The sequence below is a fragment of the Symphalangus syndactylus genome, chromosome 12 (genome assembly GCF_028878055.3).
Source record: "Symphalangus syndactylus isolate Jambi chromosome 12, NHGRI_mSymSyn1-v2.1_pri, whole genome shotgun sequence".
Taxonomy (NCBI): domain Eukaryota; kingdom Metazoa; phylum Chordata; class Mammalia; order Primates; family Hylobatidae; genus Symphalangus; species Symphalangus syndactylus.
The window spans coordinates 103,019,905-103,037,118 of record NC_072441.2 but is presented as its reverse complement, the minus strand read 5'-3'; the positions used below and the strand labels follow the sequence as shown (position 1 = coordinate 103,037,118).

At 39.0% G+C, this 17,214-nt stretch overlaps 1 protein-coding gene and 1 long non-coding RNA gene across 21 annotated transcripts in view; one reads left to right on the top strand and one right to left on the bottom strand.

The window, feature by feature from the left end:
• The window catches only part of LOC134734565 (uncharacterized), a 66,245-nt gene extending 58,100 nt beyond the window's left edge, over positions 1-8,145 (top strand). For 3 of the 4 annotated variants that reach the window (XR_010117649.1, XR_010117652.1, XR_010117650.1), the window contains 2 exons: positions 458-724; positions 7,121-8,134. This is a non-coding gene — a long non-coding RNA (uncharacterized lncRNA). Of the gene's footprint in view, positions 1-457; positions 725-7,120 lie in introns of all 4 variants that reach the window. The other variant, XR_010117651.1, reaches the window with a different exon arrangement.
• RABGAP1L (RAB GTPase activating protein 1 like) overlaps positions 1-17,214 on the bottom strand; it is an 865,831-nt gene that overhangs the window by 53,733 nt on the left and 794,884 nt on the right. The window lies entirely within an intron of this gene.

Sequence of the window (17,214 nt, the reverse complement as noted above, 5' to 3'; positions counted from 1 at the left end):
TATAATTTAACCATATCACTGCAGGAACAGTAAACACATCCAGCACTTCCTATGTGCCAGGCACTGAGTGCTATATGCTTTATATGTATGAATTCATTTTAGCCTCACATCTCTGAAGTAGGTGCTATTCTATCATCTTCATTTTACAGAAGAAGAACAAAGGCACAGAAGGGTTAAATAGCTTGTCCAAGGCCACACAGCTAGTAAAGTGGGGATTAATTTGATCCAGGCAGTCTGGGTTTAATATCCTTGCTTTGAACTATTATACTATACTATCATCTTACTAACATTAATTGTTTTATTTTGCTTTGTTTTTTAAATCTGTGTGCTATAATTGCACCTCCTTTACTTTTCTCCTGGTGTACTTGGTTAGTTATATATACTGCTTCAAATTGGCTAGGAAATACAGAACAAGAGAAATAATTGTCCTAAATATTTGTCCTTCTTTATTATCTAGAGGCAGATTTGGCCGAACAGCAGTATGAAATACATTTAGGTATGAGTTTCTGAAAGAAGACAACATAGACAGCACTACTTTCCTCTGCTGTTGACATCAGTCCTAGTGTGTCTTTGCACTAATGGCTAACTAGAGCCATGTAGTTATGGACAATTACTCCTGACTCCCTTAGAACTATGAACAGTGAATTAATGGAACTCTAAGAACTCACACATTGGCTCCCAGTGTCCCTATGACCCAAAGCTGGATCTGTTCCTTACAGAATTGGTAAGTACATGCATGTGCTCATTATAACAAATATCTACTGTGTACAAGGCACTATGCCACATGCTATGTGGGATACAAAGAAAGTTATGACACAGTCCTTTCATCAAGAAACTTACAATAAATTTTAAAATTTTATTAATGCCATAACAGAAATATAAGCCTCATTCTATGATGGTGTAGAGGAGAATGAGTTCACAAATCCATCAGGAAATTTAGGATAGACTTTAAGGAAGAGATAGCATGTAAGCATTGTCCTGGAGGGAGGTTTTGCTATTGACCATTCCGAAGTGTCAGGGTTTTTTTTGTTTTGTTTTGTTTTGGTGGCGGGAGGAGGAGGGTATATATCAGTGCCTCCAAAGACTGAAGATAGGCATGGCCATAGGTCTCCTCACTACCTTTCTACCAGGTAGGAAGCATCTTCTGTTAGGTGATAGTCAACAGGCCCAAACAGTGCTCTGCCTCGGGTGACACTGTGCAGGCATTAGGCTACCTGGCTTGCCAGAATCTTATGTGCAGTTCATGTGCCAGAGGAACCTGTATGGTATTTCTAACCAATCCAATTTGAAATTATTTCTGACATCCTTTATGCTAACTAGAAAACTCTCTGGTGTAGATTTAAAGATAAGCAGGTTAAATTTAAGTAGTTATGTCCTCATTAGGGTATTTCCAATGCCAAACAAATACCCTTACATTATGTATTCCCATATCAGTGTTTCAAATGTTAATCAGTCGTGTCCAAGGTGTAGACTAACTAACACACTGTGTAGACTGAGGTGTTTTAATGTAAATTACAGATAGTATGACAGTAGGGTAGGGCTATGAGAGGGGTACAGGGAGGGACAAGATGTTCCAGATGGAAAGAACAACTTGTTATTGCTTATATCTTTCCTCATACCTAAAGGAAACTTCTGTAAGCAAAGGCATGGAGCTACAAAATGTGGGCCTACTAAATGTGCTAAGCAGTTAGTTCTGTTTGTTTGGGTGAGGAGCTAGATGACCTGGCATAAGGTACCTGCAGAGCAGGCTGGAAAGAATACACAAGCCAGATTGAAGACTGTCTAGGTTGCTGCCAGTCGCTGAAAGCATGAACCTATTTTGGTAGTTGCTAGCGCAGTGACCATATTTTCTGAAATAAAAACCAGGCAGATGGTCTTAACAGATGTTTGCATCCATTCTGGATATGAGAAGCAATTTGGAATACGAAAGAACCTAAAATACTAAAAGTTTTTGGATTGTTTTAGTAGCCGGGCTTATAAGGCAGAATATCTGACGTTAGAACTGTCTTTTAAAAGAAAAGTCTTGTCACAATGATGTGAAGAGATCACTGAGGTTTTAAAATAGTAAAAGGATCAAGACTGTTTTTACAAATATGAATCTGGAAATCATGTATATGCTAAAGTAGAAGGGAAGATAAAGAAAAGAAGAAAGAGTTAGGTATAGTGGCCACACTTGTGATTCTAGTATTTTGGGAGGCTGAGATTAAAGGATCACTTGAGCTCAAGAGTTCAAGACCAGCCTGGGCAACAAAGCGAGACCCCATCTCTACAAAAAATTTTTTAAAAAAATTAGCCCGGCATGGTCAGTGGTGTGTGCCTGTAGTCCCAGCTACTCCAGAGGCTGAGGCAGAAGAATCTCTTAAGTCCAGAAGTTTGAGGTTGCAGTGAGCTATGATCGATCATACAACTGCATTCCAGCCTGGGTGACAGAGCAGGATCCTGTCTCAAAAAACAAACAAACAAACAAACAAACAAACAAACAAAAGGAGAAAGGTAGCAGTTGAAAGGACATTTAGGAAGTTATGAAAATAAATCAGGAGAAAGGGACTTTGTGAAAAAGGCGACAGTAGAAAGGGAAAGGAAACAAGTTTTCCTAGTCATGGGAATCAGTCTATGTCACTCATGTAATAATCACATATGGCTGTTATGAGCTATTCCTGGGGTATGAATTTTCCAAACTCCACTGGGATGCCTTAAGGAAAAAATTCTGCCTTACTTACAGTTGGTATCTACTGCAACCCAACATAAACCTAAAGCAGATTTATTCAATTACGCATATTCTTACTGTCTCGTGATTCAAATGGAATTTGTTAATTAGTTAAATGTTGGAATAAAAGAAACAGATAAAGACTATGCCTATACATTTTCCTCAAGTATGGGTGTTACAGGAGATATGTGATGACACAGAGCTGATAAGTGGAAAAACACAGAAATGCACTTAATATAGGATATTCTTGTTACCTAAATGAGAAAATTGTGATAACCAATTAAATTTGGCAGTTTTCTCTGATATGTTTGACAGAGCCAATAATTACCTCTGTTCTGTGGGGCAATTTCTAAAATAATGCATAAGAATAAGACTATTTGAGAAGACCTTTTATACTATGCAATTGGAGCATTCCCTAAATCAAAACTCATTTCTTTTTTTCTTTTTTTTTTTTTTTTTTTTTTTTGTGAGACAGAGTCTCGCTCTATCACCCAGGCTGGTGCAATCTCAGCTTACTGCAACCTCCGCTTCTTGGGTTCAAGCAATTCTTCTGCCTCAGCCTCCCAAGTAGATGGGATAACAGGCACGCACCACCACACCCAGCTAATTTTTGTATTTTTTTAGTAGAGATGGGGTTTTGCCGTGTTGGCCAGGCTGGTCTCAAACTCTTCACCTGAAGTGATTTGCCTGCCTCAGTCTCCCAAAGTGCTGGGATTACAGGCATGAGCCACCACACCTGGCCCAAAATTCATTTCTTTAATCTTGGATAGAACAAACATGACAGGAAAGTTAGAACACCAAGCTTGCTAGATTTTTAACACATAAACAACGGATATATACCTATCAATCCATCAAAGTATGTTCAAGATAATTCTCGTTTCAGAAAAAACGGTAATATCAAACTTTCTAAAAATTGATTAAAAAAAGAACCATTTTTTATGTACAGAGTAAATCAAATGAGACTCTATCTGAAATTAGGCTTGGCCAAACACAAGTAAAGGAAAGACCCTAAGATTAGCTTATTTTGTGTGCCTCTTTAAGGTCCATCTACTGCAGTTTACACATAAACGATTGCTCTTCAAAGTCTGGGGTGGGGTGTTATTTATGTTCCCATTTCTATGGAAACTGTGGGGAGGCATAAAAAATATGGTATGGGAAAATGTGTATTTCAACCCTCACTTCCCTTGTACGCGTCCAGCCCAGCCCTCCTCATTTCCAGGGGAACAGGAGTTGAAAGACCTCTGGCAGCTGAAAGTAAAAGCTCACTAACGGATTGCAGCTGTTTGACTGTCAGCTGAGAACTGCAAATGACAGTTTATCGCGGCTGTTAAAATTTTTAAATGATGTTTTCCCTAATAAATCCCCCACTGTAATAATTTACAAGGGGGAAACTGACTATATAACTAGTGCAAGGAAAAACACTCAATGGGATCTTCTGAAGCCGAGTCTGTTGCTGCCTTTCATAATTCCAATGTCATTGATCATTTTTCAGAGAATGACTGCAATAGGAAACAGTGAAATCAAAAGTACCCTCATCAACTCACTCTGTCACAAACTTCCTCCAAATGGTGGGTGTGGAAAAGTACTCGGTAACTAATTAAACTGAGGATGGATGGAGAAAGGGAGAGGGAGGAAGAATCTAATTTAACATTTAAACACTATTTAATTATATTTTATTACAAGAAACTATGTGAAGATTGTCAGCTACCCACAGGGTGGGAACACTAAGCCTGGTGAATGTGCTAAAATCTAGACATAAGCCTTAGCAGAGAAATCTACAGACATACAGTATTGCTATCCAAATCACCTGAATTCAAGTAGTGAGGTATACCTGTTATTTCTTTAGTAATTGAAAAGGACAGGCTAAAACTTGCTAAAAATCACCCATTTCCCCTCTACATCCAAGGGCTTTGGAATACATATGTAAAATTATTTATAGATGGAAATCTGTGTTATATGCTTTTAGCTCAAGGGAAATATCCTCATTAATAACCTGAAATGTGACAGGCACAGTGGTTCATGCCTGTAATCCTAGCACTTTGGGAGGCTAAGGCAGGCAGATCACGAGGTCAGGAGTTTGAGACCAGCCTGGCCAACATGGTGAAACCCCATCTCTACTAAAATACAAAAAAAAAAAAAAATTAGCTGGGCTTGGTGGCGGGCGCCTGTAATCCCAGCTACTTGGGAGGCTGAGGCAGGAGAACCACTTGAACCCAGGAGGTGAAGGTTGCAGGGAGCTGAGATCGTGCCACTGCACTCCAGCCTGGGCAACAATGTGAGACTCTGTCTCAAAAATAATAATAATAATAATAACCTGAAATGAATGCCCTCATATAAAACACATACGAAGTTTGAAAAAGAAAAAATACATAATTCTTTTTGTTTTACATGTACATAGGTCAACTGTGTCTCTGAGCTACTTTTCATTGTTCTTGGAGAGGTTACTATCCCAAATTCTTCACTCTAAGTTGGCTTCTACTCACACATGCATCAGGCAAATACAAAACCTGAATATTTTCGTTTTTTTTTTTTTTTTTTTCGAGACAGAGTCTCGCTCTGTCACCCAGGCTGGAGTGCAGTGGCCGATCTCGGCTCACTGCAACCTCTGCCTTCCCAATTCAAGCAATTATCCTGCCTCAGCCTCCAGAGTAGCTGGGACTACAGGCGCGTGCCACCATGCCCGGCTAATTTTTGTATTTTTAGTAGAGACAGAGTTTCACCATATTGGCCAGGCTGCTCTCAAACTCCTGACCTCATGATCTGCCCTCTTCGGCCTCCCAGAGTGCTGGGATTACAGGCGTGAGCTGCTGCACCTGGCCAAAACCTGAACATTTTCTAATGTGATTCCAACAAAATGGTGTCAAGAGTATTAACTAATAGGATAAGGGGGAAATATTCTAACAGATCTTTGGGGCCAGTCTTCTTATTCTTACCAAAATCTCTAAGGTGGTATTTCCAAGATAAGAACAAACTGGAGGAGAACAAACTGGAGGAGAACAAACTGGAGGAGCTCCAAGTTAGGACCTCTGGTTTTTCACTGTTGATTTTAGTATAGTCTTATTCTGTTTATTTCAAGAAGCACATGTTGAGAACCTACTTATCAACCAGCACCAGGCTGGGCACTGTGGCTCATGCCTGTAATCTCAGCACTTTGGGAAGCAGAGGCAGGTGGATCATTTGAGGTCAGGAGTTTGAGGCCAGCCTGGCCAACACGGTGAAATCCTATCTCTACTAAAAATACAAAAATTACCCAGGCGTGGTGGCAGGAGCCTGTAGTCACAGCTGCTCGGGAGGCTGAGGCAGAAGAATCACTTGAACTCAGAGGCAGAGGTTGCAGTGAGCTCAGATTGTACCACCGCACTCCAGCCTGGGCAACAGAGCAAGGCTCCATCTCACAAAAAAAGAAAAACAAAAACAAATTAATCTTATAAAAATTATGGTCCTTTTTCATTCTCACTACAGACCTTGATGTACATGACGGTTGTCCTAAGACAATTTTTTCAAATGTCACTTATAGTGTAACATATAATTATATAAATGAAGCTATAAAATGCAAATTAATAATTGAAAAAAATGAAAGTGACTTATATAAACATGGGATCAAAGTAATAAGCTCTGGTACTTTCTAATTCTTAGTAAAGTTTCATCTTTTCATAAGCAAATATTTACTGGCTAACATCTTGATTAGGTTAGTGTTAGGGAGCACTTTGTTGTCTCTATAAGGTGTACAGTAATTTAGGTTCATAACATAAATCTGCCAATTTAAAGAATGCTTCAATTTATTTATTTATTTTTTGAGAGAGGGTCTTGCTCTGTTGCCCAGGCTGGAGTGGCACAGTGACATGCTCATGGCTCACTGCAGCCTTGACCTCCCAGGCTCAAGTGATCCTCCCACCACAGGAGCTGGGACTACAGGCATGAGCCACCATACCAAGCTAATTTTTGTATTTTTTGTGGAGACAGGGTTTCGCCATGTTGCCCAGGCTAGTCTTGAATTCCTGGGCTCAAGCAATCTGCCTGCCTCAGCCTTCTGTGTAGCTGGCACCACAGGTCTATGCCAGCACTCCCAGCTAATTTTCTTATTTTTAGTAGAGACCGGGTCTTGCCACATTGCCCAGGCTGGTCTCGAACTCCTGGACTCAAGTGATTCTCTTACCTCAGCCTTCCAAAGTTGTGAGATTACCAGCGTGAGCTACTACACCCAGCAGAAGCTGCTCTTTCCTTGCTAAATATCATCATGTCCTTGGACTTTGTGTTCTCATCAATTCTAATATCAGCACTAGTGGTTGGCTTTTTTTCTGGATATATTTTCTACCCAGAAACAAAGTTAAATTTAAATCTACATACTGCAAAAACAAGTGTGCTTATCAAGACTTACTTTTTTTTTTTTTTTTTTTTTTTGGTGAGACATAGGTTTACTCTTGTTGTCCAGGCTGGAGTGCAATGGTGCAATCTTGGCTCACCACATCCTCCGCCTTCCAGATTGAAGCGATTCTCCTGCCTCAGCCTTCTGAGTAGCTGGGATTACAAGCATGTGCCACCACGCCCGGCTAATTTTGTATTTTTAGTAGAGACGGGGTTTCACCGTGTTGCCCAGGCTGATCTCGAACTCCTGATCTCAGTTGCTCCGCCCGCCTCGGCCTCCCAAAGTGCTGGGATTACAGGCGTGAGCCACTGTGCCCGGCCAAGACTTACTCTTTACCAACCCTCACTGGGCATATATTGACAATCAGGACTTTTACAAAATTACAAAGTGTTACAGTGTCATGGCTCTTAAGGTAATCTCACAAAAATGTTGAAATCACAAATGATAATAAATTAAAAGGTCTACTATGTTATAATTTTCAGAATTTTAAGCCTTTCATGTTTCCTTTTTCAGTGTTAATGATTTTCTGAGACACATTTTCAAAGGATTATTTATAAGAACGAGACAAAATTAAGCCAAAGTCCATATTACATGAAACTTCATCTCCTAGGCTTTGTAAATGTGAGTGGGTATATGGTTATGTGTCTTGTTTCTTGTCTGGAAAAAGGCAGAAGTACTATATCTAGATATTCTCAAAACCTTAATCACATAAACTCAGAAAAACAGAACTCAAAGATATTTACAAAAATTTTGCAGTAAGACAATAAAAGCCTCCTTGAGAACAAAGACAATGAAAAATCATAAATATGAATCACCTTTAAGAAGGGAATCAGCTTTAATTCAAGGGAATCTTTAATTTAAACTGAAACTATTTTAAAATTCAGGTTCTGTGTCCTAATTATCCCTTTTTGCTGACAGAAAAGCTAAAGGATACAGGACATATCTGACCCAGGAATCTAAGCAAATAACATACTACCTGGCTAATCCAGTTGAGGTGAAGGTCACAATACTGAATTTGAATATGCTGTGTTCTCTACTGTAAATAAAGTATTTTGTTTATCTTTTCATGCCACTCAAGAAAAACAGATAAAACTTTCTTATTCTCAAATTGCTTTATACGGAGCCTATCTTATTTACCTGAAATGTAAGCCTCCATGTCTATATATAAGTAAAATTTGTGAAGCATATATATGTATACACACACACACACACACACACACACACACACGCACATATATGAATGAGATAGGGTATCACTCTGATTCCTAGGCTGGCGTGCAGTGGTGTGATCTCAGTTTACTGAAGGCATGACCTCCTGGGTTCAAGCCATTCTACCATCTTACCCTCCTGAGTATCTGGGACCACAGGTGCATGCCACCACTAGTAGCTAATTTTTGTATTTTTTTGTGGAGATGAGGTTTTGCCATGCTCCCCAGCTGGTCTCGAACTCCTGGGCTCAAGCAGTTGATCCACCTGCCTCAGCCTCCCAAAGTGCTGGGATTACAGGCGTGAGCCACCATGCCTGGCCTTGAAGCATATTTTTGATACTGTAGAAAACACAGCCAGTACGGGAGAGTAACAGTTCATTAATTGTACATTCTTACATCAGATGTGAGCTTAAAATAAGTAAAAACTGTACAACTTTCGGCTGGGCGTGGTGGCTCATGCCTGTAATCCCAGCACTTGGGAGGCCAAGGCAGGTGGATCACCTGAGGTCAGGAGTTCGAGACCAGCCTGACCTACGTGGTGAAATCCCGTCTCTACTAAAAATACAAAATTAGCTGGGCGTGGTGGTGCATGCCTGTAACCCCAGCTACTTGGGTGGCTGAGGCAAGAGAATTGCTTGAACCCAGGAGGTGGAGGTTGCAGTGAGCTGAGATCGTGCCATTGTACTCCAGCCTGGGCAACAGAGCGAGACGCCATCTCAAAATAACAACAACAAAAAAACAAAAACAAAAACTGCAAAACTTTTATTTCTTTGATATTAATTTCTGGTCCTTCCTTTAACTATTTATTAACTGTAAGGATTTAATTAAAATGTTTCTATACCAAAAAGACAAAGCACAGTTTAATTCGCGTATAATTCCTTGATTTTCCCTAGAGGATTGGGTTTTCCACGGATGGTGGGTTGAACTGGATAATTATTCCAGTCTTGATCCATATGGGAGGACTTCATTTCTAGGATGGCTCCAAAGCCCTAAAAAATGGTACCAAGACCTTGACAACCAAGGAGTCTTCATTATGCCAGAGATAACCTAGATGCAGGATAGAATACTAAGTGGAGACTCTATCTCTCCTTCGGATAGTGGGTCTCAAACAGTAGTATGTGCCAGAATTCCCTAGAAAGCTTGTTAAAGCACAAATTGCTGGGCCCCATATCCAGAGTTTCTGATTCAGATCTGAGATGGAGCCTAAGAATCTGCATTTCCAAGAAGTTCCCAGGGGGTGCTGATGTTCAGATCACATTTGGAGAACTTCTGCTCTAGTTTCTCCCTTTAAGGTAAACTCTTCAGTACTTTTCAGTCATTCAATTTTCTTTGGTATCCAAACCCATGAAAACAGTGCAGTTTTTCATGTGCTTGGGGAGACCTGGCTCAAGCAACGTAATGAGGGCATTTATGAACAGTGGCAGCCTGACACGGATGTGTTGGAGCCCAAGCACAATGTCAGAAAGGCATCTATGGAAGGGTGCAATCTGGCATGTAGAATTTTAACAGGGTGAGGAGGGCAACCACACAATTAAAGAGGTGGCTACTTGGCAAACACTGGGGGATTTATCAGTAAGTTCAGGATCCAGAAAGATGAAAAACTAGAATGAGCTCTGTGGGGTTGAAGAAATATAGGTGCAAATGCATATAAATGTATGTATGTGTGTGTGTATGTATGTAAGTATGTATGTATGTATGTATGTATGTATGTGTTTAGTCCCTAGTTCTGTCTGCTGAGAAGATCTAGAAGCAACAATACATATCCAGAAGCAATGAGCAAATCTGCTGCACAGATCTTGGTTGCTATATATCAGTGTCTACTAAAAAGAACCAGGGCTAGTTGGAGAAATACCTGATTCTAGGGCTAGTGCCAGGAAAGTACAAAAAGAGCCTGGAATATCTTGCTTTTCCAAAAGCAAGTTACGCTTGAAGAATAATGGAAACATGTCAAAAGGACACAAAAGCCATCCTGAAGGAGCTCCCAGTGGCCAAGTAGGGGATAATTTCAGCATTAAAATAAATAATGGTAGCATAAGATATAATATTGAATAAACAGGAAATCATGATTCTATATATAAGTGAAATAAATTGAAAGTTTTATTAGGAATTGGATATTTATATAATTTCAAAGTACTTCTCCACAAAATTCTTATTAGTCATGAAGGGAAGCAGAGCAACTTTACATAAAGAACCCTGCAGAAATCACCTTGGTCAAATGATCAGAGTAAGCATCACCAGCCAATGAGACAAATTAAAATCATACTCCATCTGATAGAATGAATGGGATGAGAAAAACAGCATCACTTCTATAATATTCTTGCTCATGATACATATCCTAAATCTAATCTTAAGGAACCACCAGACAAACTCAAATGGAGAAACATTCTACTAAATAACTAGCTTGTCATCTTCAAAAGTATAAACATTATAAAAGTCGAAGACTGAGAAACTATTCCAGGCTGAGGGTGACTAAGGAGAGAGTTAAACACAGCATCAGGCTCAGCATTCTTCTTTAAAAAAAAAAAAAAGTATTAAATAAATGAATAAACATCCCTCTTTGAAAACTTTAGAGAAAAGGATCACTTCCTGGAGTGGTTTCCTTCATCCTATATGAAAGAAAAGTACCAGATGATTCCTCTGGGTCCTTTCTAATTTACCAATTCTACTCTGTTTACTATCTAACTGCTTATCTGTCATTCGGAGCTCAAGGTATAGTCAGCGTTTTGAGCAAGTATAGCTCAAAACTTCACTGGACAGGCAAAAAAAAAAAAAAAAAAATACCAAAAAAGCAGTCTAAGGAAATTTTATAATTTAAATCTTATTTTAAATGGTAAGCAGGCAAGCCTCAAAAATCTACCCCTACGTACAAAATGGAAGGCAAACAATGTCTTCTACCAGAGAAGCCAACATGTACAATCTTTCACATGGTATTTCTCCACTTGATTGTAGGTTCAAACAGGAAGTAATAAAAAGCAATATATTTAATTTTTTTAGGTGAAATATTAACAAAGACTTCTGGTATAAAATAGAAGTCATCTTTTGCTTTCTTTAGTGCATAGGAGACCAATGGCAAGTGGTAAATGCACATCTAAAGTACCATCAGTTTATTTTATAATTGAACTTGAGATGGCTACAGCTTACAAATTCATTAAAATTTTTAATACCTTTAGGCAAAGAGCAAAATAGAACTACGTGGCTGAGATGACTAATATAGCCTAGTAAAACATACGACAATAACTGTTTCTTCCCTAGTCTCTTTTTAAAAAAACATGCAAGTCTTTCCAGGGCTGAAGCTAGGTTTAATTTGGCTCAGAAGTACTGGCTTCTATTTAGCTTGAAAAGCCTCACAAAGAAAATCTCTGAAAGAGGATCAGTGAAACAAAGCATTATCTGTTGGAAGTCATAAGGAATAACTTCCCTTATTCAAAGCATTCAAAGCTAGGCTTAGAACTAGGGTATTAGAATATCAGTCTCACCATTAGCAGCAGGGATTCTGATTTTTATTTTCAGAATATAATGCAAAGAATATCCCATCAGCTTTGCCTTTTAAATAAAATGAGAAATATTCATCATATAAGAAAATACCAAGTTTTGCTGGACACATATTCATTCCCATCACCCACAGTATATTGTAAAATACCCTGAGAATAAAATTATAAATTAAGAGCATTCGCTCTGCTTACTTTGTTACTCTGTTTTAAAAGAGGGGACAATGATGGGATGATTTTTAAATGTTTCTGGCTAAAGTAACAAAAAAAAAATCCCACTAAATTTGAGGTTAAAAGCCAAACTATCCCCTACTTGGTAAATTAGAACATGGTAAGTTCCTTTACTTGGAATCTGGTTGTTTCATATTCATTTGAATTTTAAAAATGCACCCACTATTAGATTATTAATTTCAGTGGGTCTGACATCAATATTATGGTTATGATTTTAAAGTCCTTATGTGTTAAGATATATACTTAAGTATTTATGAGTAAAATGATATGTCTGAAATTTTTACTTAATACTCCTGCAAAAATAGTTGGGGAGAGATAAAACAAGAAAAGCATGAGGCTGAAGGTTACTGAAGCTGGGTGATGACTACATGGATGTTCATGGTGCTCTTCTCTCTACTTTTGTGTATGTTTGACAACTTAAAAATGGGTTCGTAGTCTGGACACAGTGGCTCATGCCTATAATCCCAGCATTTTGGAAGGCCAAGGTGGGAGGATTGCTGGAGCCCAGGAGTTTAATACCAGCCTGGAGAACACATTGAAACCCCATCTCTACAAAAAATAAAAACAAATTAGCCAGGCATGGTGGCATGTGACTGCAGGCACAGCTACCAGAGAGACTGAGGTAGGAGGACTGCTTGAGCCCAGGAAGCCAAGATCCTGCCATCTGACACTATACTCCAGCCTGGGTGACAGAGCAAGATCCTGTCTCAAAAAAAAAAAAAAAGTTTGATCTGGGTGTGGTGGTATATACACTTGTAATCTCAGCTACTTGAGAGGCTGAGGCAGGAGGGCTGCTAGAGGCCAGGAGTTCAAGGCCAGTCTGGTCAACAAAGTGAGTCCCCATCTCATAAGTAAATACATAAAATAAAAATTTTTAAAGGAGTTAAAGAAATTACTTTTAGCAGCCAGCCATGGTAGCTCACACCTGTAATCCCAGCACATTGGGAGCACAAGGTGAGTGGATTGCATGAGCCCAGGAGTGTGAGACCAGCCAGAGCAACATGGCAAAACTCTGTCTTTACAAAAAAAAAAAAAAAAAATCTGGCATGGTGGCACGTGTCTGTAGTCCCAGGTACTCAGGAGGCTGAGGTGGGAGGATCACTTGAGCCCAGGAGTTTGAGGCTGCAGTGAGCTGAGGTTGCATCACTGCACTCCAGCCTGGGAGACAGAGCAAGACTCTATCTCAAAAAAAAAAAAAAAAAAATTTATTTTGCTTTAAAATCAGTAGAGATGAACACACTTCCTAAATTTCTTATTTATTTATTTATTTAATTATTTATTTACTTATTTTTTGTAGAGACAGTGTCTCCCTCTGTCACCCAGGCTGGAGTATAGTGCAGTGATATGATCATAGCTCACTGTAGCCTCAACCTCTTGGGCTCAAGCGATACTCCTGCCTCAGCTGCCTCGTAGTTGGGACTACAGGCGCATGCCACTACACTTGGCTGATTTTTAAAATTTCCTTGTGGAGATAGGATCTCATTATGTTGCGCAGGCTGGTCTCAAACTCTGGCCTCAAGTGATCCTCCCTCCCAGCTTGGCCTCCCAAAGTGCTGGGATTACAGGCATGAGCCACTGTGTCTGGCCCCTAAATTTCTAAGTAACTAAAGCAGACGAACCAGTCATATTTTTTTACCTAACTGAGGAATACAATCCTTCAATACTGACAGTTGAAAGTGAGGAAGAGAGTAGTAAATAAACCAGGAGAGTGGCATCTCAGACAATTTCCTTCCAGCATCCTATTCTCAGTTACTTCCAGTTATTCTTTTGTTTACCAAATACAACTGTTAAAACCCCAATAAACAGCCAATCTTCTTTTTCATTATTATTGTATTTTAAGTTCTAGGGTACACGTGCACAGTGTTCAGGTTTGTTACATATGTATACATTTGCCACGTTGGTGTGCTGCACCCATTAACTCGTCATTTACATTAGGTATATCTCCTAATGCTATCCCTTCCCCCAGCCCCCACCCCACAACAGGCCCCGGTGTGTGATGTTCCCCTTCCTGTGTCCAAGTGTTCTCATTGTTCAATTCCCACCTATGAGTGAGAACTTAACAGCTAATCTTCTTTACAAGGTGGGGTTCATAGTGGAAAAACATGACAAGAGAATTAGGATAGATATTTAAAAATCACTGCTATATTTGTTTGTTTACATGTTTGTACCCCAGCCAGCCAGAGAGATCCTCCAGGGTAGAGACAGGCTCTAACTAGTTCCCAGCACTAGCACTGAGCCTGGTATATAGCAGGTAATCAATAAATATTAACTGACTGAATAAATTCAAAAGAAAGAAAATCCCCAAAGAGAGGAAAATAGAAAAAGCTTCTTCATAAAGAGAGAAAAAAAGGCAACAAATTTGCAAAAGATTGCAGGTCAGGCAATCTGTTTCCCTCAATCAGTAGACAATCATTGCAATCATTTCCGGAGTTCCCTAAGGCTCCACCCAGGACTCAATGTAGATAATGAAATTAACAGTTAACAAGGCTTTTGCTTTCATTATTTTCCTTTTGGAACAATCCCTTTCTCTTTTATCTCAATCATTGCCTGTCTGCTTATTCTTTTGTTTATTCATCTATCCCTTATACGTGAACTGAATACCTTCACTGTGTTAGAAATACAATGGTGAATAAAATAGTCACAACCTTCAAGATACTAGATACAACTCTAGTAGATGAAATAAATATATAAATGAATAAAGACCATACAATTTCAAAAGATTAAAGTTTATATGGCATAGGAGGGTGTACAAAGATTCAACGGTCTACTCTATCTGGAAGTTAGGACATATATTATGGAGGTAGATAAGGCTTGGCTGGGCCTGGGAAAATGAGTAACTGCTTGACAGCTAGACAAAGAGAGGAATGCTAAATAAAGGCCCCAAGGAATGACTGATTTGCTGGCAAATCAGTGGGAAGTAGAGTGCACAAGAAGGGTCTTCAAGGCTGGAGAAGGAAGGGCCAGATCTTGAAGGGCCTTATAGGGCACAGTAAGGAGTTCAAATTTGTGAAGGCTACAGATTAGGGAATCACTGAAGGATTTTAATCAAAGGAATTTTCTGCTCTGGCAGGTATATGGAGAATAATTACACAACAAAGAAAGAATAGAGAGGCAAGGACAATATTGACAATGACAGGATCTGGTCACTGGGCAGCTGTGAGCAATGCCTAGATTAGCTCCTAAGATTTTAGGCTGAATGGTACTATTCTTTGAAACAGGGAAGTGAGATGAAAGAGTAGCTTTAGAGGGGTTCAATTTTACATTTCAGATTTTTTAACAGCTTCATTTTTACTATTTAAAATATTATTTTAAAAGAAGAAACATCATCCAGCTGTGGTGGTGGGCATCTATAGTCCTAGCTACTCGGGATGCCAAGGCAGGAAAATCGCTTGAACCCAGGATTTCGGTGCTATAGTGCACTATGATCATGCCTGTGACTAGCCATTGCACTCCAGCCTGATCAACATAGCAAAACCATGTCTCTAAAATGTCTTTAGAAAGACAGGAAATATGGCTTGGTGTGTTGTCTCATTCCTGTAATCACAGCACTTTGGGAGACCAAGGCAGGAGGACTGCATGAGCTCAGGAGTTCAAGACCAGCCTGGGCAACACAGCGAGACCCTATCTCTAATTTAAAAAAAGAAGAAGAAATATTACTATAATTCACATATTAAAGGATAAAAATCACAAATTCATCAACAGATACACAAAAAACACTTAATAAAACTAAATACCTATTAATACTAGGTTGGTGCAAAAGTAATAGCAGTTTTAATAATTAAAAATCTTGGCAAATTAGTAGAATTTGAATAGAATAGAATAGACTATTAACTATTAACCCAACATAAATTATCAGTCTGAACCTAAAGCACACAAAATCTTCAACAGTGAAATCTTAAAAACCTTCCCTTTAAAATCAGGAACAACATAAGAATGCTTATTGTCATGGCCTCCCCCTTTTTTTTTTCCTTTTTTGAGACGGAGTCTTATTCTGTCACCCAGGCTGGAGTGCAGTGGTGCAATCTCAGCTCACTGCAACCTCTGCCTCCTGGGTTCAAGCGATTCTTCTGCATCAGCCTCCAGAGTAACTGGAATTACAGGTGCGTGCCACCATGCCTGGCTAATTTTTGTATTTTTAGTAGAGACAGGGTTTCACCATATTGGCCAGGCTGGTCTCAAACTCCTGACCTCGTGATCCACCTGCCTAGGCCTCCCAAAGTGCTGGGATTACAGGTGTGAGCCACCGTGTCCAGCCGTCATGGCCGTTTTAACAGAGAAGTTACTGTTGATGCAGTAAGATGATATAATAAAGTTAAAAATTAGAAAAGGCAAAAACCTTCATTTTTTACAGATGATTGTAGTCATTTAATTAGAAAAATCTAAAACAATATATTGATAACACAAAACCATTTAGAAAGACGTTAACAAGTTTGTTAGATACAAGATTAATTTACAAAGTTAATAGTATGTCTATACACTAGCAACAACCAATTTAAAATGTAATAAAAACAGAGCCCATTCATTCTTACTACAGAAACTTAAGGTCTTTGGAAATAAATCTAATGATAAAACCTCTATGCGGAATTTTCTAAAAAGTTTTGTTAACATAAAAGAGGGCTTAAATAAAATGGATGGGGAGACTGAACAATATTAAGATATCAATTCTTCCAAAATTAATTCATAAATTTAACACACTTCTATTCAATATCTCAAAGGATTTTTAAAATATGAGCCTTGACAAAGTGATCAAAAAATTCTTACTGAAGAGCAAAGGACCAAGAATAGTGAAACAATAATAAAGGAAAGGGCATTTCTCTACTAGACATCAAAGATTTATAATAAGTTTTACTAACTGAAACTGTGACATACTAGCTCAGGAACAGGTCAACAAATCAGAATTAAAGAGCCCGGACACAAAACTAAGGCGGTATTATTACAAATCGGTGGGGAAAAGATAAGTTATTTAATAAATGTTGGTTAGACAACTGGCGATCAAAATGAGAAAAATAGGCAGGGTATGGTGGCGCACACCTGTAGTCCCAGCTACTTGGGAGGCTGAGGCATGAGAATCACTTGAACCTGGGAGCAGAGGTTGCAGTCAGCCAAGATCACACCACTGCAGCCTGGTAACAGAACAAGAGTGTCTAAAAAAAAAAAAAAAAAAAAAAAACCCAAAAAACCAAAATAACAAAATGAGAAAAATCAGGTTCTCTA